Raw genomic sequence first — 24141 nt, 5'->3', positions numbered from 1 at the left:
CTCCTCTGAGACCTCCTACTGCGGCGGGCAGGGAGCAGCCCTTCCACGTGGACGCCTGAGCTTCCTGGTTCTGGAGTTGAGGGGCTGCCTCTGACCTCCTCCAAAGACACATCCAGGGCGTCAGTGCTGAAGGGTAAACCACGGCTAGGGAGGCCTGCGCACCCCAAACCCAGCTTGCTCCGGTCCCCTCCCCCAGGCTCACCCTGAGGTATTCTCACTCCAGGGGATTTAAACATATCTGGTAAAAATGCTTTCTCTGATTATTTGAGAGACAGAGAGAGTCACCTCCCATCTGCTGCTCCACTCCCTCAATGCCTGCAATAGCCAGGAGCCAGGAACTTAATCCAGGTCTCCCGTGTGGGTGGTAGGAATTCTACCCTCCGAGCATCTCCACTGCTCTCCAGGGCCTGCATCAGCACGGAGCTGGAGCGGAAATGGAACCCAGGTACTCGCAGCGCCATTTCCCACCCAGCATTCCTGCTCAGATGCACGGGGAGGGGGGTGCAGCTGTGTTACAGCTTGGCTGAATGCACTCTGCTAAAGATAGGAGCCTCAAGGAGCCCCTCAGACCCTCAGCTCCAGGGAATCACCTCTCTCCCTCTCTCCCTCTCCCTCTCCCTCTCTCTCTCTCTCTCTCTCTCTCTCTCTCTCCCTCTCTCTCTCTCCCTCTCTCAATCTGGAAAGGAGCAGAGATTCCTTTTCTTCCCAGCCCTCAAAGCCTGGGCCACAAAGGGGCCTTATCTCCTGGCCATCGGAAGACCCTTAACCATCCTCCTCATCCTGGCACCACCTTGTCCAAAATGCTGGAAGGAAGAGGGGCTGGACCATGGGCCAAGGGGATCTAGGATTAGAAAGGATTTCCAGCCCTAATTCTACAGGTTTCCTTCCCACCCCCCTTTTCACTTTGCTCAAATGCACACACGAAACTAAGCAGACCAGAAGAAGGGACTCAGAACACTAGGCCCTAAAAATGCTCGTCTGTCCGTGGAGAGAGGGGTCGGGGGCACAGCCCGTTATGCGGCTGCTTGGACACCGCACCCCGCGCCCATCCCATTGTGGGCAGCCTGGCACCCAGTCTCACCTCCCTTCCCATCCAGCTTCCTGCTCTTGGGCCTGGGCAGGCAGCAGATGACGGCCCAAGCCCTTGGGTTCCTGCCACTGGCTGGCTCCTGGCTCCTGGCTCCGGTTTGGCCCAGCCCTGGTTGTGGCTGGCATCTGGAGAGTGAACCAGCAAATGGAAGAGCTCTCTTTCCTTGTCTCTCCCTGTCACTCTGCCTTTTAAGTAAATAAAATAAATCTTAAAGGAAACAAAGTCCTGCCCAGACACATGAGTGCAAGGGCACACTTGAAAAGCCGCCATCCAGGCAAGGTGGATGGCCAGCCCGGGGAACCAGGGCACCCCCAACCCTCAGCCTCCCCTGGGCTGGCTGCCTCTCCAGCTCATGTTCCATCTCAAGAGAAAAGTCGGTCAGGGATGCGACTAAAGTTACCCAGATAATTAACTGTGAAAGTACAGTGTTTTTTCTTTTCTTTTCTTTTCAAAATGCCACTCTTTTGGCCCCCAAAGAGGAGAGCTTCGTGAATCCCTCCCCTAGCTCCCTCCTATTCTCAACTCTCCTCCCACAACACACTCAATCCCTACCTACAAAAAACCCCCACACTAGCGGGGCAAACCTTCCTGTCCCACTACAAACTCCGTCCCCCCCCCCAATTTTTTTTCTCTCCTGAGTTTCTGCTCTTCTCAAAAAAAAAAAAAAAAAAAACACAACGAAGAAGGAGGAATTTTCAATAGTCCCACTTGTCAAGCGAACACCATCTTTTAACCTTCAACAGCAGCGAAAGCCGTGTGAACTCTCGGTGAACCAAGATTGAAGTCATAAATCACGCGTACAAAGGCGGCTGCGGAGCTGGCGCGGGCTGCTGCACCTTTAACGCTTTCTGCGGCTGACAGGCGGCGGCCCAGCTAAAGTTCACAGCGCCGGGGGAGGGCCCGCCCCGCGCCCCTCCCCCAGCGCACCCCCGGCCCGGGCCCGGTCGCCTTCGCTGTGCCCGGGAGGCCCCCGCGCGGTGCCCGCCACGCAAAGGCAGCCAGGGCATCCTCGCTCCCGCCAGCCGGCTCCCGGCCCCGCATCCCCCGCCCCGCCCCCGGCTGCACTGAAATAGGCAAATAGATCCACACGGACACGATCATTTAGCTTGCTTTGTCTTTGGCATTTTCTGCGGGACCCCGAGAGATGGCCCTCTCTCTTTCTCTCTCTCTCTCTCTAGAGCTGGCGTTCTTCATCTCTGTCTATGCAGGCCCAATTACCCAGATCCTTGGGGTTCCAGGAGGCTGTGAGTCATTGGAACCAGCAACACCTGGCTGAAACGCGCCGTAGAATTCAAGTTCCCTGTGGCTTTACCTTTCCTTTCTTTGAAGAGGGCTGGCGTTGGCCTTGGGCCGGGGGATGCTTGTTTTGGTGGGGGGGAGGAGCATGGAAAACCTGCCCACCAGGAGTTCGCGCTCAGCCCCCCACCCCAGGGCTCCCCGGCCTCCCCAGAGTCCCGAGCCCCGAGCCCCTTCCTCTGCACGGCCTCTCGGCCTCCTGCTCCCGCGATCGTTCTCTCCCTCCGCCCCCTGCCTCCTCTTCGGTTTAATTAAAGTTCAGCGACTCCACTTGCTTCTCCTCTCGTGGCGCTCGGGAGAGCGGAAGCCAGGCCGCCCAGCGGCCCCGGTGCAACCCCAGCCGGCTGCCGGAGGGGCCTGGGCTTCGCCAGCCTCGCTCCGCCGGCGCCGGACTGGGGGAGCCGGGGCTCTACCCCTCCGCCACGCCGCAGGTGTGCGCTGGAGCGGGGTGGGGAGAACTTCCCGAATGATCGGGGCTGGGTAGGCGTGCGCTCGGCTGCCCACCCCCCCCAGACCCCCGGGCTGGCCCCCACAAAGTTTGTGGAGGCCGGGTGCACCCCCAAACCCTCAGCTGACTAATCCGACATGACAAAAGCCCGTGATGGATTTGGTGTATGTTAATTCACAATGCCCTTTCCTCCAGAATTTAACTATAAGTTAATACACACCGGAAACCACGCGCATACACGCTCGTTAATGGGCTTAGGTATTAGCGAGTCCTAACGATGCATACAAATGTGCTCAGCGCTCCGTAGGCCGCTCAAGATTTATGGGCCTGGAGCTCTCTGAAGCTGTAAACAAGGGAAAAAAAAGGAGAAAGCCAGAGAGACTGGGGGAGAGAGACCGAGGCCTGCCTTGGCCCTCCAGGCCCGACCAGAGAAGGGTTCCTAGGTATTTGCCTAAGCTCCGGGCGAGTGGCGTTTCCCGCCGAGGCCGCTGTGCGTCCGGGCAGAGGGTTGCTAGTGTTCGGGGCAGGTGGGCGCCTGCCTCGTCTGAACCTAGCAGGCATTGGTGGGCGTATGCGGGTGAGTGTGTGCTCTGGGCCAGCCGTGTCGGGGTGTGTGGGGGTGTGTGTGCACGCACGTGTGACCCGCAGGCCTCTGTCCCCAGGACCTGTGAACAAACCTCTAACAACCGACCTAATAACAATAAATAACGTGATGATGATGATGATAATAATAATAAAAACAGTAGTTAACAGCCCCTCCCTAGCAGGAAAACAATAAAAAGCCGGAGGAGCAGGGGACAGAAGCAGCAGTGGAGACTACAGACTGTGCCGGAGGGGAAAACAAGGAAGAAAGTTAGCGTCTCCGTACGTGCAGCCCCTCCCCAGACAAGGTCCGGGCCTGGGGCGCGGCGGGAGACCGCGCCGGGAGGCCCCGCTTCCCTGTTGCTTTCTCGCGGCTTTGTGCGATCAAGGAGGAGACCCCACGAGTGAGGGTGGCCGGGGGCAGGGAGGGTGCCTTGTGGATTCTCTGTGTGGAAGAAGAGGCCGAGCATCCAGGGGCAGGCCGAAGGGAGAGACGGAGGAGGCGGTGACCACAGCCTCCGTGCTGGCCGCCCGGGCCGCGGAGGTGCGGGGCCGGCAGGGACGCGGGGAGACGCGCACGGCCGCCCGGGAGAGGGCAGAGCCAGGCCGGGACCCCAGCAGGCCCAAGGAAACTTCCTTTCCCGGCGTCTTTAAACAAAAAACAAACAAAAAAACCCCAAGGGAGGAGTGGAGGCGCCTTGAATTTTCCTCCGCGAGGTTGGAACCGAGGCTTCGGCCCAGGAAGCGAAGCCCGCGGGTCGGTCCCGGATCCTGCACTGTCCTTATCCCGCGCAGGTACCGGTTTCCGATCGTGGTGCGGATTTATTTATCTGGGGGCGGCGGGAGGCCGAGGTGCGGAGCGCGCGCGACGTTCGCGGGAGAGGGAGCCGGCTCGCAGCTTCCGCAGGTTCGGGTCTAACGAAATCCCTCCTTTAAAACGCAATTGTGCCAGCAGAACCGGCAACGACGCAGCGAAAAACAGAAAACACGCAGCAGCCAACTTTGTCAACGGAAAAGGCACCCTAAGGAACGCGCGTGAGAACTTGTGCAGGCTGAAGTCCGCGCACGTTTCGAGGTTTGCCTTTTCTTCTCCCGAGAGAGCGGTGACCCCTCTGGCGCGGGGAGAGGCGGAGAACTCCCTTTAGACCCGACCCATGCGCCTCGCGACGCGGGCCGCTGGCCCTGGCCCTCCGCACTCCGGACGAAAAGGCAAGAAGAAAAACAGAACGGGTGGCTGCGCGGCCGGGCGCAGGGCGCGGGGATCGGGTCCGGCCCGGGAGATGGCGCGCGAGCGCGCGGGGGACCCGCCAGGCACCGGCTGGCGACTGGCTCGCCTCGGCCTCGGCCTCCCCAGCGCGGCCTGCAGCCCCCATGCCTCTGGATCCTCTCGGCTCCCGGGCCTGGGCCCGTCTTCCCTGATGAGGGGGGCAAAGTGACCCAAGCCAGACTGGGCCTTCTCGGTTTTTCTCCTGTAGGCCTGGCCGCTCGCCTCCACGCTCAGCTACTGGGAGAAGGCCAGGCAGGGCTGCTGGGATGCCTCGGGGCGGCCACTGCCTTCCACCGCTCCCTCTTGGGTTCCCGAAGTCCAGTAACCCCCAGCCCCCCTGGGGGTGGGGGAGAGGGGCAGTGACCAGTGTCCAGACCCCTCAGCCCCCTGTCCGGTCTTCAGGAATATCTCCCCGAGAAGCAGAAGAAAGGGAGGGGAGCTTGGAGCGGTGTTTACATCTCGGTCTCCCGATCCATTCACATCTGGAGGGTTTATTTATAACTCCCGCTATAACTCTCTCTGTTCCGAGGCACTGGTGGCTCTCTTGACAGACTGAGGTCTACAAAATATTGCTTTATCTCTAACCGTACCTAAATGTGCTGTGGTTGTATTTTCAGATTTATGCTTCAGGAAAATATAATTATTTCCATTGTATTTGTGCATATACAATAGTTATAGAAGCAGATTTATATATGGGAAAATATATGGCTCTCTTATAGCCATCCAGCTTTATGGACATTTGATACCCTGACAGGTTTATGTCTCTGAGAGCCATATAGATAAATGTATATCATTAGAATTATGTATCGGGAGAGAGATGCTTATTGATTGTGATATAGAGTACTTAGAGCATTCAGTTACAGCCGTATATGGCTACGGAGATATTTCTATAGTATTATCACTATATATAGGCATATCTATTTATAACTACATAGTTGTAAAAATAGACGGAAGTAATTATCATCGTATATGTACGGCCTCTCTCTTCTCTCTCTCTCTCTGGAGTTACAGGCACTTTCAAAGGGAAGTCTGTGGAGATACCCGTATGTATATGAGGTGCAATCACGGCGTGATGCGTGTGCACTGGGACCTAGGCCGGCCTGTCTCGGAGCGGACGCATTTCCACGGAGGGGCTGGAAGAGACTTGTTCACAGAGGCATCTGCGAAGCTATGTCAGGCTCTCTAGGAAATCGGCAGCCCAGTTCTTTACTTAGCGAGGGATGGAGTTACAAAGGGTGAACAGGGCACTGCAAGTCTCCAGAAGGGGAGGCCGCTGGAGGGTGCCCCGGGCTCGGCGCGCACAAACAGAGCGGAAGAAGAGGGGTAAGCGCCCAGGCGCCACCGGCATCCACCAGGAGGCGAGAACCGGTTTCGCCTGGGCCTGGTGAAGACAGGTGTGGACAGGGAGCTTGCAGAAGGGGAGCCAGTGCACGGAGCCCCCACCCCACCTGCCACAGGGGGCCAGGTCTCCGCTTTTAGTGCACCCGAGGCTAGCAGCGGTCCAGCATTCCTGGCGTGGTTTTCTTGAACCCTAATTTGTAAGTCTGCAAGTATGGACTTCCGAGGTGAAGAGGGTTGGGGGGGGGACAGCAGACGGCGGGGAGCACACTTCCTGCTGTCTCTGAGCCAGGAAAGTGAGGTGAGCACGGTCGGAGAAAGCTCACCCCCCCCCCCCACCGGGCCTCCCATGCTCCAGGGGCTGATGTGTGGCGGGGATCCTGAGCCCAGGCGGCGATGGGGCGGGGACGCTGCCCGCGGGCTCGCCAAGGCCTCCCTTCCCACCTGTCCCTTCTTTGCTCCTTCTAAAGTTTCCCCAGCCGCCGCCCACCCCAGCGGAAAATGCCACCCCCTTCACTTCATTTTCTTTTAAACCAGGAGTCATAGACATCTTTGCCGAATGGTTGTGCAGAGCACTTTCCCGGGTCAGTCTCAGCAGCCAGCCTGCCTCCCAAGATCTCTTGGATGCTGGAAAGGAGTGGAGACCCCCGGCTGGGGTTCAGATCCACGCACCTGCCACCCTCCACACACCCCACAGGACTGGGAACTCCTCCAGAGAGGGCGCCCGTGCTGTCACCCCAAAGCTTGCCCTCACTGCACACCACTGGGGCCATAGGCAGCTAGCAGGCACCTGGGGTCCCAGGCAGGAGGAGCCCCTACCCAGGCATGGCGCCTGGCGTGTAGTTAGTGGGGCTGGGAGAACAAGGCATCCTGATCCAGGAAGTTGGGTGGGGGGTAGCAGGACCCGTGTCCCCAGTGCACCTTGGATTCTTAGCCGCCCCCCCCCCACACGTACGGAAGCTGAACTGAAGCCCGAACCCCGGGCTGTGATGGAGCTGCCTGCTGGCCTGTGGGGCCCCGAAAGGAGCCATCGCTCGGTCCATTAGGAAATACACAAATAAAACCGGAATTATACATCAGCGGGAGACAGACAGCCTGGCCAAAGGAGAGTCTCTGTGTGCCTCAGGCCTGAACCAGGGACACCAAGTGCAGGCTTAATATTTTTATAATTTAATCGAACAGTTCGCGTTTTTTTAACTTCAGAAAACTCACCAATTTTCCAAACCAGTAATGCCTCCCAACCGGAGTGTTTTGGATTTTTATTCATTTTTTAAAGCACTTTATTTATTCGAAAGGCAGAGCAACAGAGAGGAGAGAGAGAGAAGAGAGAGAGAGAGAGAGAGAGAGAGAGAGAGAGAGAAGTCTTCCATTAGCTGGTTCACTCCCCAAGTGCCCACGACAGCTGGCAGTGGGTCAGGCTGAAGCCAGGAGCCTGGCACCCCAGCCAGGTCTCCCACGTGGCTGGCAGGAGCGCTGGTACTGGAGCCATCGCCTGCTGCCTCCCAGGGTGCCAGGAGCAGGAAGCCAGTGGTAAGGACATCCCCGCTGTGCCACACGCCTGCCTCTCACGCATTTCTTTTTCATTGTTATCATTTCCTTTTTGGACTCTGTAAAACAGCTCCTCGGAGGAGCTTGGGGCCAGGCTGGCCAGGTGTAACATTCCCGCATCGGGCGAGGACACTGGTGTGCGTGGCACAGGTCAGCCTCCCCTTCTGCCATCAAGGCTGAGAGTGGGGAGGATCTCCCAAATTTGATTCCTTTTCTCCCTAAGGATCCTTAGAGGCATCCACTGTGTGTCCCAGCGAGAGACTGCGGCCTAGGAAGGGGGCGACACTAAACCCAGAATCCCATTCCCTGGCCCCAAGTTCAACCATTTTCTCCAGAGTTCTAGCTCTCCCCTCCCTCCCTCGTCCTCTCCCCAGTAACACCTGAGGCCCTGGAGCAACGCTGCTGTTTTCCCTTCAGAAATGCAAGGAGACCCAAGTTCCCGTATTTACATATGTTTGCCTGCCTGCGGCTCCAGGCTGCAGCCTGGGCTCCGGCTGGGACACTCTGCAAACTCCGGGACCTGCAGGCTGCACGTGAGGACAGTCCCTGCACCTAAGCAGGAAACCAAGAGCCAGCGGCCATTTGGACTGAGCCCAGAGAGCCGTGTTCCCTTTCCTGGGCTGTTTCTGGGGGCCAGGCCCCCATTGGGGAGCAGACAAAACAAAGGGCTGGATGCACAGCGCCCTGGACTGTTGCTGGAGATACCTGAGTGCTAGAGGCCGCGGTGTGAAGGTTGAGCAGCCCCAGAGTGCATTCCCCTTCCTGGCAGGGACCCAGTAAGGAGGGCATTTCGCCCTTCCTTGGCCCCCCTGCTTGGGTGTCCAGGAGCTCTTCCCTAGATGCGGCCCCTGCAGCCCTTGGCCCTTGGCAAAGGCCTCGTCCTTTTTGGCTTTGCCAGAGCAGTGCCTTGCAGAGGCCTTGGGCGCTCAGGCTCAGCTCCGCACCCTTCCACCCTCTGCGGCGGCGGCTGGAAGCCAGGTCTGGGCTGCCCACTTCCTCAGCTCATTCCTGGGGGCGGGGGGAAGGGGTGTCTGGAGCCCGTGGCAGGCAGCAGCAGTGGAGGCCTTGGCCATAAGGGGACCCAATTCCCATCTCCAGTGCAAAGTTGGATGCCAGGAGCAAGTTGCAATTGCTGTAATAATCGCCATCCTAATAACAATAATAATTTATTTAGCATATCATTAGATGTGTATTTACTGTCTTGCCTCTGCTTTTTTACAAGTGTCTCCTAAGGAATTCTCACAGCACCCAGGGGAAACAATAATAAGCTAATTGCCACCCCTGCCTCCTTCCCCTCCTCCCGTCCAGAGTCACCTCTCCGTGCTGTGTGTGTCACACCTGCTCAATGCATCCTTCCCCACTCCCATTCCCAGTTTTTCCATCCCTCCGAGAAGGAATGGCCCTGGGCAGGAGGGGCTGCTGAGGCCTGGAGGGACCTACTTTGTTGTGGCTGCTCCAAGGATTAATGTTGTTTTCCTGATCTCACAGCAGTATTTAGGATTGTGTGGGAGGAACTTCCCTGGCTGCTCCTTCTGGGACAGAAATGGCCAGCACAGAGTGAAGGGGCAGAATGAGCCAGAGAGGACTTGTGCGCCCAGGATGCCAGCACACCTGAGTCAGGTGCAGGGGTGTGGCCAGTAGTGCAGGTGCAACACCCACCCCCCGGCCTGCAGACCGTCCAGGTTAGGCCTCAGAGGCACAGGTCCCACACGGCTCGCTGGCCTCTTGGCAATGGAAAGAAAAAGAGAGGGAGGAAGGGAGAGAGGAAGGAAGACCTTCATGTATATTTACGTAAATATTCACACACATATCAGGGTACTTCAGAAACTTCATGAAAAATGGACTTAAAGGATATTTTAGGGGCTGGTGCTGTGGCATAGTGGGTTAAGCATCTACTTGTGGTGCAAGCATCCCATATGGGTGCCGGTTCGAGTCCTAGCTACTCCACTTCCCATCCAGCTCTCTGCTATGGCCTGGGAAAGCAGTGGAAGATGGCCCAAATGCTTTGGCCTCTGCACCCGTGCGGGAGACCTGGAAGAAGCTCCTGGCTCCTGGCTTCAGATCAACACAGATCCAGCTGTTGCAGCTATTTGGGGAGTGAACCAGCAGATGGGAGACCTTTCTCTCTGTCTCTCCCTCTGTCTGTAACTGTGCCTCCCTAGTAAATAAATAAATCTTTAAAAAAGATATTTTGGTGCAGAAAATTTGAAATCCATGCATATGAAAAATCTTCAAAAAATCCAGAGAAATGCATATTGTGAAAAAACTATACATAGATTTCAAAGTTTTTTTGCACTAAAATCAAGGTTTTTTTAATTAAAGATTTTTGTTTATTTGAAGGGCAGAGAGAGAGAGAGCGCGCTGTTCCACTCTTCCATCCGCTGGCTTACTTCCCAAATGCCCACAGCAGCCAGGGCTGGGCCAGGCCAAGGCCAGGAACCAGGAACTCCCTCTGGGTCTCCCACATGGGTGGCAGAGACGCAAGCACTTGGGCCATCATCCGCTGCCTCATAGGAGATTAGCAGGAAGCTGAATTGGAAATACAGAGCAACTGGGACTTGAACCAGGCACTCTGATATGGGAGACAGGTGTCCAGCTTGCTGTGCCCCACCATCTGCCCCACAAATTCAACGTTTTAATTCCATTTTTCCGTGAAGTTTTGGAAGTCTCCTTCTATTTTGTCTTGAGTAAATGAATCAATGGTTATACTTTTAAAAACTACTCATTTCTTTGCACTTTTAGACATAAACTCGTAACTTCTTGGGGATTACATTTAACACTCAAGGCAGGTGTGTTTCTGGATGACGGATGCTGGGTGGACCTAACCCTCTGGCCTCCCAGTCGTCCACAGGGCCTGCTCTTAAGCACTCTTTTGCTTGACTTCAACCCGGAGCAGAGGCCTGGGGCTGCTGTCTTGGTTGGAGACCAGCTGCTTGGCCCGCATGTGGCTGCTCAGAATCCCCAGACACTAGGACAGTCTCCACCTCTCTGCCCCAGCACCTAACTCCCCGCTAGGAGTAAGCGCATGTGGGCTGGAAGGTACAAGAGCCAGAGAGTCAATATCAATGAGAACTGGCAGTTAGAAGTGAACCTACTTCTTAGCTGCCTAAGCCACAGGTGGGTCCCATCCCCACTTGCTGGCCCATCCTCTTTTGCCACCCCCATGTCTTCCTGTAGTGCATACATTCTACTGCGGGCCTCCTGGAAGGAAGAGGCGTGTGCCTTTAATAACCCCAGTCCTGGCATGGGAGAGACGTGAAGACACCTCTGCTTGGACACCCACACCCCATGTCCGGGTGCTTGGACACTGGTCCTGGCTCTGCTGGTTTCCTACTGCCGTGCGGTGGGAGGTGGCACGTGGCACACGCGGGAGTCTCAGATTGGATTCCAAGCTCCTGACTTTGGTGTGGCCCCGTCCTGGCTGCTGATGCTCTTTGAGGAGTGAACCAATGGATGGAAGTGCTCTCTCTCTCTCTCTCTCTCTCTCCCTCCCTCCCTCTCGCTCTCTCTGATTTTCAAATAAGATGAAAATAAGAGAAATGTAATACAAAGCCCAGTCCTAACAGACTCTACTTGTCCTGAGCCCCTGCTACGAGACCAGGCAGCCTTCCAGGTTAGCAGTGTGTGGCCATGCACACCGCCCAGGCCACAGTGGGCACTTCGGTAGGGTTTCCAGGGGTCATTGCCTAAATGGAGAGAAATGGCTGCGGTGATGCAACCCCAGACCCATTATGGCAAGGTGCCTCGATCTAAGCTAGAGCCAAGATGGTTCCTTCTGGCATGATCTGGAGCAGCCGCCCAGCCAGCTTGCCCATGCGTCAAGCTAACCTTACCCCAAACCGAAGGTTTCTGGGCCTGCTTGGAGGGGTACAAGACCCTTCCTTCTTTCAATGCCAGACCTTGAAAGGTAAAACTGAGTTGGAGACTCTGCGCTGCCAGGCCAGGTGATTCGGCATGAGGCTCAGAGTCGGGGCTTCTGACTTGTGCTAACAAGGTGACAGTCTGAGTGACAGTCACTCAAGTGGGCACCTGGGGAAGTCACGTGAAGGTCTCCCCGGCACTGGCAAAGGCAGGAAGAGGGTGGCGGGCGCACTTTCTTCATCCCCCAAGTCATTCATTCCACGACTGAGTTCCAGTTCTTAGGGTCCCAAAGCCCCCTCCATATCATAACTGTAGCAGTTTCCATTTCCGGAAGATGACTATATGCTGCGTGCTTCATGCTGAATTTGATGAGGAAATGGATTTTCAGAAAGATTAAGTCATCTGCCCAAGGTCGTTTGACCAGCTATGAACCCTGGACACACACAGAGGAGAGAGAGAAAATCTTCCATCCACTCGTTTACTCCCCGAATGATGACAGCCAGGGCTGGGCCTGGCCGAAACCAAGAGCCAGAAACTCCATTCAAGGCTCCCACGTGGGTGACAGGGGCCCAGGCACTCAGGCCTTGCCTACCCCCAGCACATGAGCAGGGGGCTGGATTGGAAGTGCGGTAGCCGATGCCAGAGTAACAAGTGGTGGCTCACCCTGCTGCACTCTGGATTTTTAACACTTCCAAATCATGCTTTATGGAGAGCAGAAACCACGGGTATGAAATGGATTCTTGTCTATCCTGTGGCCATATGGAGGGCGCGCCACAGGCGCCTCGCCTCTCGCTTCTGCCGTGGCTGGCCGTGTGCTTGGACATTGTCAGAATCTTCACCTCCCTGAATTCCCTGTCACTAGGAGTCCCTGACTTTTCAGCACGACGTCCCTCCCCACCCTTTCCCGCCTAGAAACGTCCCCCAATGGCAGGCGTCTGGTTCCAGAGGGCTCCTTGCATCCCTGCTTGCTCAAGCAGACTCAACAGTTCCGCCGAGGCTCGGCGTGTGAAGCTGAGAAGGAGCCGGAGCTGAATCTTCAGGGCCCCTTATCTCCCGAGCGGCCCGGCCTGCGCACCTGCTCTCCTGATCGCATCCTTATTTGATGAAGCGCCCCCGTGGTGCTCTTGTACTTGAAAGGATGTGATCTACAGAAGGGTGTACTCTAATGGCCAGCCCAAGGTATTTCGGCAGCAGGGTCTTCGGGGAGGGGGAACAGCCTTCCCAGGAGCCCTGACTGCGAAAGGCTCATCCCGCACCTTCCGATGGAAGCGACGCAATGGGATCCCTTTATTCTGCTGCGCTGATTCTCTGTGTTCACCTGGCTGCCGGCACCCTACAGACACCAGCCCCATCCTCCCTCCCGGTCTCGGCTCCTCTCGGCCTCTCTCCCAGCAGGGCCGGGGTCCTTTAGGGAATCAGCTCCCCATGGTGAGCCTGCAGGGGGCTCGTGGAAGAGGTTGAGTTGTCAAATGAGGAGACACCAGTGCGAACACCCCCACTCCCCACCCCCCACCAACTCTGGAATGAAGATGGAGAGTTTTCTGTGCCTGGTTTGGTTCACAGAGACACATAGTCCATCATTTGATTTGCTACAAAGAGTATTCCTCCTCCCTGCCCCCAGCATCCTCCAGTTTTTGCTTAGAGTCTGGGAGCTGGAAAGATCTTAGTGATAACCTCACAGAGGCAGTTCACAGCGAAGGAAGGGAAACTGAGGCTCGGAAACCAGAACCCCGGTATCAGATCCCAAAATCAAAATTCTTCCCAGTGCCCCAGGGAAGCTGGCTTTCTCTGGGCGTCAGTTGTTTTAAATATTTATTCATTTGAAAGGGGGGAGGGGAGAGAGAGAGACAACCTTCCATTTGCTTGTTCACTCCCCAAATAGTGGTAGCAGCCAGGGCTGGGCCAGGGAATTCCAGCCTGGTCTCCTGAGTGGGTGCAGAGGCCCAAGCGCTCGGGCCATCTTCTGCTGCTTTCCCAGGCCACAGCAGAGAGCTGGATTGGAAGTGGAGCAGCTGGGACTTGAACCGACACTCCTGTATGGGATGCTGCTGTCGCAAGTCCAGGCTGCGCCACAAAGCCGGCCCCAGCTGGATACTTTTGGAATTGCTCCCTCCAGACTCCAGAAGCCAAGCTTGCTTTCCATGGCAGGAGCACAGGAAGCAACCGTCATAGGAGCCAGGCCCTGTCCCAGCCGGGCACCTCTTGGCACATGTCGGTCAGATACGAAGATCTGTAATCCTACAGGAGCTCGCATGGTTTCTGTGAAATTCTAGGACCCCCTCTCCCCTCTGTCTCTGCCGCACAACACACGCCCACTCCCCTCAGGGCACTTCCTAGGGCAGGCAGGGCCTGTGGGGCAGAGGGGTAAGGGTGATTGTTTTGTCCCCAACTTCCCCAGCCCCCCTCGGACGCAGAGAGAAGGGACTGCTACCTTCAGATGTTGTTAGCCTGCTTCACACTGCTCTTAACTGCATGGGCCTTATATTTTCTTTTTTTTTCTTTAAGATTTATTTACTTGAAAGGCAGAGTGACAGAGAAAGGGAGACACACAGAGAGGATCTTTATCCACTGGTTCACTCCCTACTTACCTGCAACAGCCAGGACTGGGCCAGGCCGAAGCCAGGAGCCAGGAACTCCATCTGGGTCTCCCACATGCATGCAGGGATACAAACACGTGGGCCACCCTCCACTGCTTTCCTAGGCGCATTAGCAGGGAGCAGGATGGGAAGTGGAGCAGCTGGGACTCACACTGGGGCTCCAGTACTGACTGCCGGTGTCTTGTGTCTCAGGCACTGACTCTGCGGGCCACAGCGGCAGCAGTCCGGGGCTTATCTCACTGCCTGCTGGCGGGTTGAGCTCAGAATGCCTATGCACAGAGGGGCTTTTCAGCTGTGAGTGCTGTCAGGCACCTGTGCTCTCTGGGTAGAGCAGGCCAGGTCCCGCCCCCTGAGACTGTCAAGTTCCCCTCACTGCATTTTTTGCAGTTCAAAGACTCTAGTTAGAAACTTCTGTTTTGCCGGCGTTTGGTGGTCTGTCTAATCGCAGGTTCTCCTTCCAGAGCTCACGCTGTTTCCCATTAGGCTTTGGCTCTAGGAAACATTTTTCAATCTCCTATTGGCTCTAAAGGACAACTTCTGCATCGTTAAGAAACAAAACAGAATTGCATTGGCTCAAGAATAAAACCCACCAGATCACTTAGTCTGGTGCGAGCAGGATAGCACTGGGGATCCAGAGCCCTGCTGTTGGAATTGCGTCTCATCCAAATTCATGCGTTGAGGAGGGGGCAGGCATGACGCACCTCCCGTTTTGGAGTGCCTGGTTCAAGCCCCAAATCTTCCACTTCCAATGCAGCTTTCTGCTATTGGGCGCCGGGAGAAGTAGCAGGTGATGGCTGGAGTGCTTGGATCCCTGTGGGGGATCAGGATTGAGTTCTGGGCTCCTAGCTTCAGTCTGACCCAGGTCTGGCTGTTGTGGGCATTTGGGGAGTGAACCATTGAATAGAAGATCCTCCTTCTCGACCTTTCAAATAAAATTAAAAAAAGAAATGAAAGGTTCACATGCTTATGTCCTAATATCTGGCACCTGGGAATGTGCCTGTCCTTGGAGACAGGGCCCCAAGAGAGGAAATGATGTTAAAATGAGCTCATACGGACAGATGTCCTTATGGGAAGAGGTTAGGACGCAGGCCCACCCGGGAGGAAGACCACGCAGAGACAGAAGGAGAGGACGGGCAGCTGTAAGCCTAGGAGAGAGACGCCAGGAGGAACCCCCCTGCTGACGCCCGGACCTCCAGAACTGTGCGGAATGAGGCTTCTGCTGTTTCAGCCCTGTGAATGGGTGCCGTGTCTACTCGCATCTCAGCCACTTACTCACTGTATGACCTTGGGCGAGTTGTTCCAAACTCTCCAAGTCGGGCCTGGTGCTGTGGCATAGCAGGTAAAGCCACTGCCTACAGTGCCTGCATCCCATATAGGTGCCGGTTCAAGACCTGGCTGCTCCAGTTCTGATCCAGCTCTCTGCTATGGCCTGAGAAAGCAGTAGAAGATGGCCCAAGTGCTTGGGCCCCTGCACCCACATGGAAGACCCGGAGGAAGCTCCTGGCTCCTGGCTTCAGATTCGCGCAGCTCCAGCCTTTGCAGCTGATATGGGAGTGAACCAGCAGATGGAAGACCTCTCTCTCTCTCTCTCTGCCTCTCCTCTCTGTGTGTAATTCTGACTTTCAAGTAAATAAATAAATCTTTAAAAAAAAAAACTCTCAAAGTCTCAGAGCTCCAAGTTCCTTCAAAACCTAGTACTCTATGACCCCAGTTACCCTAGACAACTTGTACTTTCTTGCCAAAGAGATTGTTTTTTTTTGTTTCTATTTTAATTTGAGAGAGAGAGAGAACATAAGCTTCCATCCACTGGTTCACTCCCTCAATGCTTGGGAAAGCTAGACATGGAAACTCCATCCGGGTCTCCCCCACAAGTGGCAAGAACCCAACTTGTTGAGCCATCGCTGCTGCCTCTCGGGGTCTGCATGAGTCAGGAGTGGAGCTGAGCATCAAACCCAGGCGCTCTGCTCCGGGATGCAAGCACCCTAACAGGTACCTTCACCACCAGGCCAGGTGCTCACCCCCAGAGCTGCTGCTGGGCAGCTCCAGACCCGGGTGCTCGGGCAAGTGCGCACAGCCTTGCGTCACTGCTGATCCTTCCATGGGCACTGTCACACAACCCTCTCCTTACCCTAAATGCCGGCACAGATCCAGCCTTATGGAGTCCCCGACCCTCAGACCTCACAAAAACGGGTTGAAATGATAACATTTGCCTTTAAACTGCTGGATTCCATGGATTCTCGTTGAATCTAAATCATTCAGTGCACATGCAGGGCCTGGCGAGCCACTGACCTGGCCAAGTCCTATCAGCTTTATTCTTCTCATTGATTGGCAAGTCCACTCCACGAAGCAACCTCGGACTGTTGACACGGCCTCACTCAGGCCCAGCAAGAGCACCCTCAGGTCATGTCTTTAAGATGCCAAAACGTCCACTTGGGTCAATCAATTCAGCGAAAAATCATTCCGACCTACAGCCACCGCACCGTACAGGCAAAGCAACGCTCCCTTGTCTGCCTGCAGGGACTTGGAGTCTACACAGCTATTGCCCTCCCTCCCTCCCCTCCCACCTAGCTGCCCTGTCAGGATGAAGAGCTGTGTGCTCACGTGGACACACGGGCAGGTACCACACACACATCACATCACTCTTACTCCTGCCTTTGCAGACGGACAGGACTGGAAGACAGCTTGTGCTGTCCGGCGCAGTAGGAAGGCCCCAGGAACTTAGGGCAGGGGCAGAACTTAGCGCAGTATTTGGCTCACTTGATAGCATGAACGGGAAGGAGCCAGAAAGACCTAGAGCTTGGCCCTGTTAAGTGAGCGTGGGTACAAATGGCCCCAAGTGCCCACACATGCTTCTGGGCTTTTGTCTTTGGTTCCAGGACAGCTCCTGATCCTGTAAATTCACGCATATGTGAGTGTTTGGCTCCGCCTCTCTGTGTTTTCCCACCTTTGCTGATACCCACCTGTGCATTCACACCGGTCTCTGCTTGCATGGGTTTGTACAAGGCCTGTGTGTGAGCAGGTGGGTTTACCTATGCCTCTGGGCAATCTTCCTCTGGCTTTCTCTTTTGTATCTTGGTCTGCACATCTTTGGGGATCAGAGAGACTGGAGACAGCTCTCAAATGCGTGGCAGGCCAAGGAGGGAATCCAAAGGCGGCAAATGGCTGGGCAGGCCCTCAGCAGCCTGGTTCCCTGTGGCTCCATTCCTGTGCTCGTCCACGATGAGGTCTGCCGCCTGCCAGAGGCTCCCCCTGGCCACCTCCACTGCATCTACACCTCCAGGGTCCCTTCTCAGCCCGTTTTTAATGAGCCCAAGGAGCAGATGGGAAGAGCTGCAAATGACCTGGGATTTTAAGATGGAAATAAAAAGGAAAACTGCATGCTTCTCCCCCCACTCTCATTTTCTCTTATTGATGTGCATCAACCCTGAGCGTGGACACAGGGGAGTCAGCCGCTCTGCATTTCTTAGAAGTTTTTTGTTTTTCTCTTTAAAAACTAAAGAATTTTGCAAGACAATTGTGGGTAGGTATTATAATCATATTGTGGTTATATTGTAAAAATGGCTATCTTTTAGGGATATCCATTGACTTGTTTACAGAAGAAATGTTATGATGTCTGGGATTTGCTTCCAAATATATGAGGTAGTGTTGGGTAGGGAAATAGACGAAACTAGATTGGCTGTGGGTTGATCATTGTTGGGGGAGGTGTTGGATGCGTGGGAGTTTGATTATACTCCTCTCTCTGCTGTTTATTTGGACATTTCCAGAAAAAGAAGAGAATCACATTCACTCAGGCCTATTCTACTATTCCCCCATCCCGAGACTATAAGTATTTCCCCCATTATGCAGATGAGGAAGTAGAGGCTCCCACTGGGGGACTTGCTGAAGGCAACTGGGAGCAGAAAGATTGGCCATCCAGCCTCCCACAGAGGGCTCTTCCCATGGAGCCTGCATACACAGGGGCCTCACACTGCCATAGAAAGAATAGAATAGAATAGATCTGATTAATGAAAAAACCCCCCATTTGGCATTTGTGTGGGGCTTCCTCCACACCCAAGGGTTCCCCATTTGCATCTGTACAGACGTGTGCACACCTCTGCTCACACTACTTTGCCTCCCTGGGTTGCACACTTGCAGGCCACTGATTCTGAAAAAGGATGTCAGGGGGGAAGAAAAGGGGCTCAGACTGCTGCCCCTAGGGGTGCCTGCCCTGTGTGCTCATGGGAAGAGCTGGGCCAGAGAAGGGTCCTTAGCATCAGGCCCAGGATGAGAGACACATGGAGAATCTGGTGAGGAAGGAAGGACATTGGCAGGCTGGTGCTTGGGCCTCTCAGCAGAGCTGTGACTTTGCATGCAGGGATATAAGACTTTTTTCCTCTCATATATTGATATATTTAGGTAAGTAAATAAAATAGCACCTGTGGAGCCAGTGATGTAGTGCAATGGGTTGAGCCACTGCCTGTGAGGCTGACATCGGAGCAACAGTTTGAATCCTGGCTGCTCTGCTTCCTGTGGAAATCCCTGCTATTGTGACTGAGAAAGCAGTGGATGATGGCTTAAGTACTTGGGTCCCTGCCGTCCACTTGAGAGACGCAGGTGGAGTTTCTGGCTCCTGGCTTTGGCCTGGTCCAGAGTTGGCTGTTGCAGTCATTTGGGGAGTAAATCGGCAGATGCAAGATCTATTTCTCTCTGCCATTCTGCCTTTCAAATAAATAAAAAGAAATCTTAAAAAAAAAAAAATCTCAGGGCTGGCATTATAGTGCAGCAGGTTAAGCTGCTCTGTTAAGCCTCTTACATGAGTGCTGGTTTGAGTCCTGGTTGCTCCATTTCTGATCCAGCGCTGGGCTAATTTGCCTGGGAAAGCAGGGGAAGAGGGCCCAAATGTTTGGACCCTTGCCACCCATGTAGGAGACCCAGATGGAGTTCCTGACTCCTGGCTTCAGCTTGCCTGCTCCCAGTTGTGAACATCTGGGGAATGAACCAGCGAATGGAAGATACACCTCTCTCTCTCTCTCTCTCTCTCTTTCTCTCTGCCTTTCAAATAAATGAATTTTTATTTATAAATAAATTTATAAAAAAGTATTTAAAAGAAAGTATCATAAATACTTCTGTAACTGGTCTGTGCCTGGCACATGTGCTACTTGTGCGTGCACCGTGCAGCCCCGTCTCTGCAGAGCAGGCTCCTGAGAGGGCGAGCACAGGTCTAGGAGTCGGAGGCCTGGAGGAATCCCCACCCGCCACCCGCTGGAGGAGCTGTCTTCAAGTAGGTCACCCTTCTGGGGCTCAGTTTCCCCTAATGAAAAGCAAGATCAATAGTAATAACTGAGTTGCCTACCCCAAACAATGCTAAAGTTATTTTATATTGTAATGTATGCTCTACACACTCATAGTAAAATCTAATGGATAATGCACCCACAACACACATAATTATATCTATAAATCAATCAGTTTGTCTATCTATTATCTATCAATCCATCCTAGCTATAGGATAGAAAAATCAAGTGACTTGCCTAAGATAACACAATTTGAATACAGTGTGGAATACTAAAATGATGATGGATTTGGGGGTTAGAAGCACCATTTAAGAGCTCAAAGAAGGGTGGGCATTCAGTCTAGTGGTTAAGATGCCCATATCCAACAAGGGAGTACCTGGGTTCAATTCCCGGCTCTGGCTCTTGACTCCAGATCTCTGTTAATGCAGGCACTGGGAAGCAGTGATGATGGTCCAAGTGACTGGGTTCCTGCCACCATGTGGGAGATCTGGATTGAATTCCTGGTGCCTAGTTTTGGTTCTGGCCCAACCCTGGGGTGAGAGAGAGTGAACTAGCAGATGGGAGCTGTCTCTTTCTCTCTGCCTTTTAAATAAAAGGAAAAAGAATGTGAAGAGGGTGCCCAATATAATCATCCCATGGTCATCTCAGTTGGTAGATCAGTGGTTTTCCCAATGTGATCCGAGAATCCCCGGGGGTCCCAGAGACCCCTCCAGGAGCTCTGCGAACCCTGCTTATATATTTGAATGAGGCTACGTACTTCAGCTACTTCAACTAAACACCACATCAAAACACACGGAGGGCGGGCCGTGGTGTGGCAGGTTAAGCCACTGGTTGGGCCGTTCCCATCGCACATGAAAGTGGCTGCATTGAGACCCACCTCCCAGTCCTGCTCCTGTGCAGCCTGGGAGGCGGCAGATGATCGCGTGTGTACGTGGGCCCCTGCCACCCATGTGGGGACCAGGATAGCGTGCCTGGCTCCCGGCTTCTGCATGGACCACTCCCGGTCACTGGGCCATCGGGGGGTGACCCAGTGGACTCTTCCTCTAGTCTCTCCCTTTCTACCACTCTGCCCTTCAAAACAAATAATCTATTTATAAAAAGATGAGAATAACAAAGGCAAAAACCAAAACAAATTGAATGCCAAGACAGATAGGAGAATCCAACTTTCTCTGCTAAGACAGCCATTCAAGAGATTTGTGAAAATACAAAATAACGACACTAAATTGTTTTTGTTTTGGAAAACAGAGTTGCTTTCCATCAGAAAGTATGTTGTGTTGTTGACATGTAATCTTTCTTATTCTTATTAAAGAATTGTTAAAGCCATCAGTTTTAATTTCTACTGAGGTAAACACTGAATATAAACAAAAAGCACTTTGGAATTTTAATAATTTTTATGTCTCAAGGGGTCCTACAACAACAAAAATAAGTATGAGAGGCACTGGGTTAGACCCTGGTGTTGCAGAGGACAAGAACCTACAAGGATGGCTGGCACTGCGGCTCACTAGGCTAATCCTCCGCCTGTGCACCGGCACCCCGGGTTCTAGTCCCAGTCGGAGCACCGGATTCTGTCCCGGTTGCTCCTCTTCCAGGCCAGCTCTCTGCTGTGGCCCGGGAAGGCAGTGGAGGATGGCCCAAGCGCTTGGGCCCTGCACCCTCATGGGAGACCAGGAGAAGCACCTGGCTCCTGCCATCGGATCAGCGCAGTGCGCCAGCCGCAGCGCGCAGGCCGAGGTGGCCATTGGGGGTGAACCAATGGAAAAAAGAAAGACCTTTCTCTCTGTCTCTCTCTCTCACTGTCCACTCTGCCTGTAAAACAAAACAAAACAAAACAAAACAAAACAAAACAAAACACCTACCAGGGTGAGGCCAAACACAGCCTGAGCTACTGTCGGTCCCACCGGTCCCCACACCCTCGCCACTGCCCCCTGCTAACATCAGTCCCATGCTAAGAGCCGGTGTCTGTGTCCACCACGAGCGAAGAACTAAAGCAAAGAACTGGGCTCTGGCACCTCTGAGGGGAGTCTGGGCCCTGCCACTGGAGCACATCCATACCCCGAAGCCTCGCCCAGCCTCCCCTTGTCCCAGGGGCACAAAAGAACTTGCAAAGAGTTAATTGTGAGGCTGGAACAAGACATGCATCTAGTGCTGTGCCTGCACCACAGTAAACATGGAAGCCAATGCTTGTGCCTGCTCCTAACAAAATGGACTGGACTCGCTGAGAGCTGGCGCCCAGGCTGGCAGGCCTTAATCTCTAAGTGCTTCCACGCATTAACCTGTTTACTCCCCCAGGGCCACGAGAACTGTCCCTGGGGCCCTGGCTGTTTCCTGGCTGTGTAGTGGGGTAGAGGGTAAACAATTCCATGCTTTGCCTTGCATCCGGGAGGAGGATGCTCTTCTAGACAGTTCCTGACTCCTGGCTCCTTCCTCTCCAGCCACTCTTGGCCTGAGGAGTCAAGACACAGAGGGCACCAAAGGGCACCAAAGGAAGGGCCACCTGCTCTTCCGCAAAGGAACAAGTCTTTTAGGACATTTTATGGGGGAGGAGGACAGCAAACGCCTCTGTCACCAGTGGCAGTGATAAGTCAAGAAGCCACTTCTTGGGGCCGGCGTGCTGTGGCGCAGCAGGTTAGGTCACCACCTGTGATGCATCCCATGTGGGTGCCGGTTCGAGACCCAGCTGCTCCAATTTCGATCCAGCTCCCTGATAATGCACCTGGGAAAGCAGCAAAAGATGGACCCAGAACTTGGGCCCCTGCACCCATGTGGGAGGTGCAGATGGAGTTCCTGGCTCCTGACCTTGGCCCAGCCTAGCCCAGGCCACTGTGACCATTTTGGGAATGAACCAGCACACGGAAGAGCCCTGTCTTTCTCTGTCTGCCTCTTCTCTCTCTCCCTTTATAACTCTGCTTTTCAAATAAATGATCTTAAAAAAAAAGAAAAAAGAAACCCTTCATGGGTGCTCTGTTATTCTCTGTCACTCACCCCTACATGAACACACATCTCCTTCAGCAGAGTCACCTACATAGGAATAGAAGAAAATGAGTGTGTGTAGGCCCTCGCATGAGGTGTCATGTAGTCATGTATGCTTTGCGGATGTGCCTCTTGGTAAACATGTTTGCTGAGAGAAAGGAACATGGAAAAATCACAGACCAGAGGGAACCACTCTCTCCATAGTCACCCCTCTGCCATCCTAGCCAGCAAAGACACTGTCACAAAATACAGGGTCCCACCTCCCGTGTCTTTCTTAGGTAAGGCTCTCCCAGCCGATTCAGGTCTGCCCAACCTGTGTGTGTGTGTGTGTGTGTGCAGGGGGTAGCAGGTAATGCAATTGCCTCTCGTCACCATGGAAACCGAGTAGCACAGCCACCAGGAGCATGAACCTGGGATTCTTGGCCAACTGCTGCTCTTTCAGGATAAAGACAGGGCAGAATCCCAGGCAGGAGCTGGATCTCAGCGCAGATGGAGTGGAGGGAACCGAATGAGCCAGGGCTTCTCTTGTCCACGCATTTTCAACCCTGAGCTCTAGAATGGGGGTCTTGGGCCGGTGCCACTGCTCACTAGGCTAATCCTCCGCCTTGCGGCGCCGGCACACCGGGTTCTAGGCCCGGTCGGGGCGCCGGATTCTGTCCCGGTTGCCCCTCTTCCAGGCCAGCCCTCTGCTGTGGCCAGGGAGTGCAGTGGAGGATGGCCCAGGTGCTTGGGCCCTGCACCCCATGGGAGACCAGGAAAAGCACCTGGCTCCTGGCTCCTGCCATCGGATCAGCGCGGTGCGCCGGCCGCAGCGCGCCGGCCGCGGCGGCCATTGGAGGGTGAACCAATGGCAAAAGGAAGACCTTTCTCTCTGTCTCTCTCTCTCACTGTCCACTCTGCCTGTCAAAAAAAAAAAAAAAAAAAAAAAAAAGAATGGGGGTCTTGGGAGGATTGCACCCTGGTGGCCCGGAGATGCCAAGTGGGTTTTGCTAGAGTCAGGTCTACCACAGAGAGTTCCAGAGTCTTGGGCCTGAATTATCAGGGCTGAGACCCAATGGGGTAGCCTATGAGCGGGAATTAGTACCCTCTCCGTACACTTTGCAGACCATATATTCCTTGGGTTCGAGTGGAGAGAAGGAGGACGTGAGAGAGCCGTTCCATTGCGTTTTGTGGAAGTCAGAGAAAATGGGTCTCCTGCCTGTCCTCCAGTTTCAATGGGGGAGTCTGGGGTGGGTGTGCAGGGCTTTTCTTATTACTCCAAAAATGACTGTCACCAAGGGAAGGAGCGGCAGGGCAAGTGGTAAAAGAAATAGAGAGGGGGCTGGCACTGTGGCATAGCAAGTAAAGCTGACACCTGCACTGCTGGCATGCATATGGGCGTCGGTTTGAGTCCTGGCTGCTTCACTTCCAATCCAGCTTTCTGCTATGGCCTAGGAAAACAGTAGAAGTTTGCCCAAGTCCTTGGGCCCCTGCACCTGCATGGGAGACCTGGAAGAAGCTCCTGGTTCCTGGCTTCAGATCAGCACAGCTCTGGCTATCATTTGGGGAGTGAACCAGAGGATGGGAGATCTTTCTCTCTGGCTCTACCTCTCTCTGTAACTCTTTCAAATAAATAAAATAAATCTTAAAAAATAAAAGAAAAAGAAAATAGAGAGGATAGAAATGGCCACTCCTCAGAGCCGGATTGGGAAGAGATGGCCAAAGTGTATAGCCCCCAATGCCAGCAGAGAACTGGAGCAAGTAACAGCCCCAAGCCTTTCAAACTCAGACTCCATGACTGAATGGATGATCATCCCAGTGAGAGAAGAGACTGGGCCCCAGGAGCCAGGACGCCAGTTGTGCCAGTCCAACACCCTCTCCAGCTGCGAGAATGA

The 24141-nt window shown here is 54.2% G+C and overlaps 2 long non-coding RNA genes across 13 annotated transcripts in view; one reads left to right on the top strand and one right to left on the bottom strand.

Annotated features, from left to right (window-relative positions):
- The window catches only part of LOC149123478 (uncharacterized), a 427738-nt gene that overhangs the window by 208480 nt on the left and 195117 nt on the right, over positions 1–24141 (bottom strand). The gene's annotated exons all lie outside the window — the stretch shown is intronic.
- Positions 3030–8750, top strand: LOC103348283 (uncharacterized). Of its 12 annotated transcripts, none has more exons than XR_016216089.1 (4): positions 3190–4211; positions 4372–4625; positions 5695–6006; positions 6559–8750. It is a non-coding gene; the product is annotated as an uncharacterized LOC103348283 (long non-coding RNA). The 12 variants fall into 12 exon arrangements; XR_016216085.1 differs by having other exon boundaries at positions 3192–4211; positions 5695–6221; XR_011379778.2 differs by having other exon boundaries at positions 3172–3411; positions 3602–4211; positions 4372–8750.

Source organism: Oryctolagus cuniculus, chromosome 11 (assembly GCF_051225735.1).
Source record: "Oryctolagus cuniculus isolate XC-2025 breed Fujian yellow rabbit chromosome 11, ASM5122573v1, whole genome shotgun sequence".
Lineage (NCBI taxonomy): Eukaryota > Metazoa > Chordata > Mammalia > Lagomorpha > Leporidae > Oryctolagus > Oryctolagus cuniculus.
The sequence above is the reverse complement of the archived record's forward strand: the minus strand, read 5'-3'. Positions and strand labels throughout refer to the sequence as shown.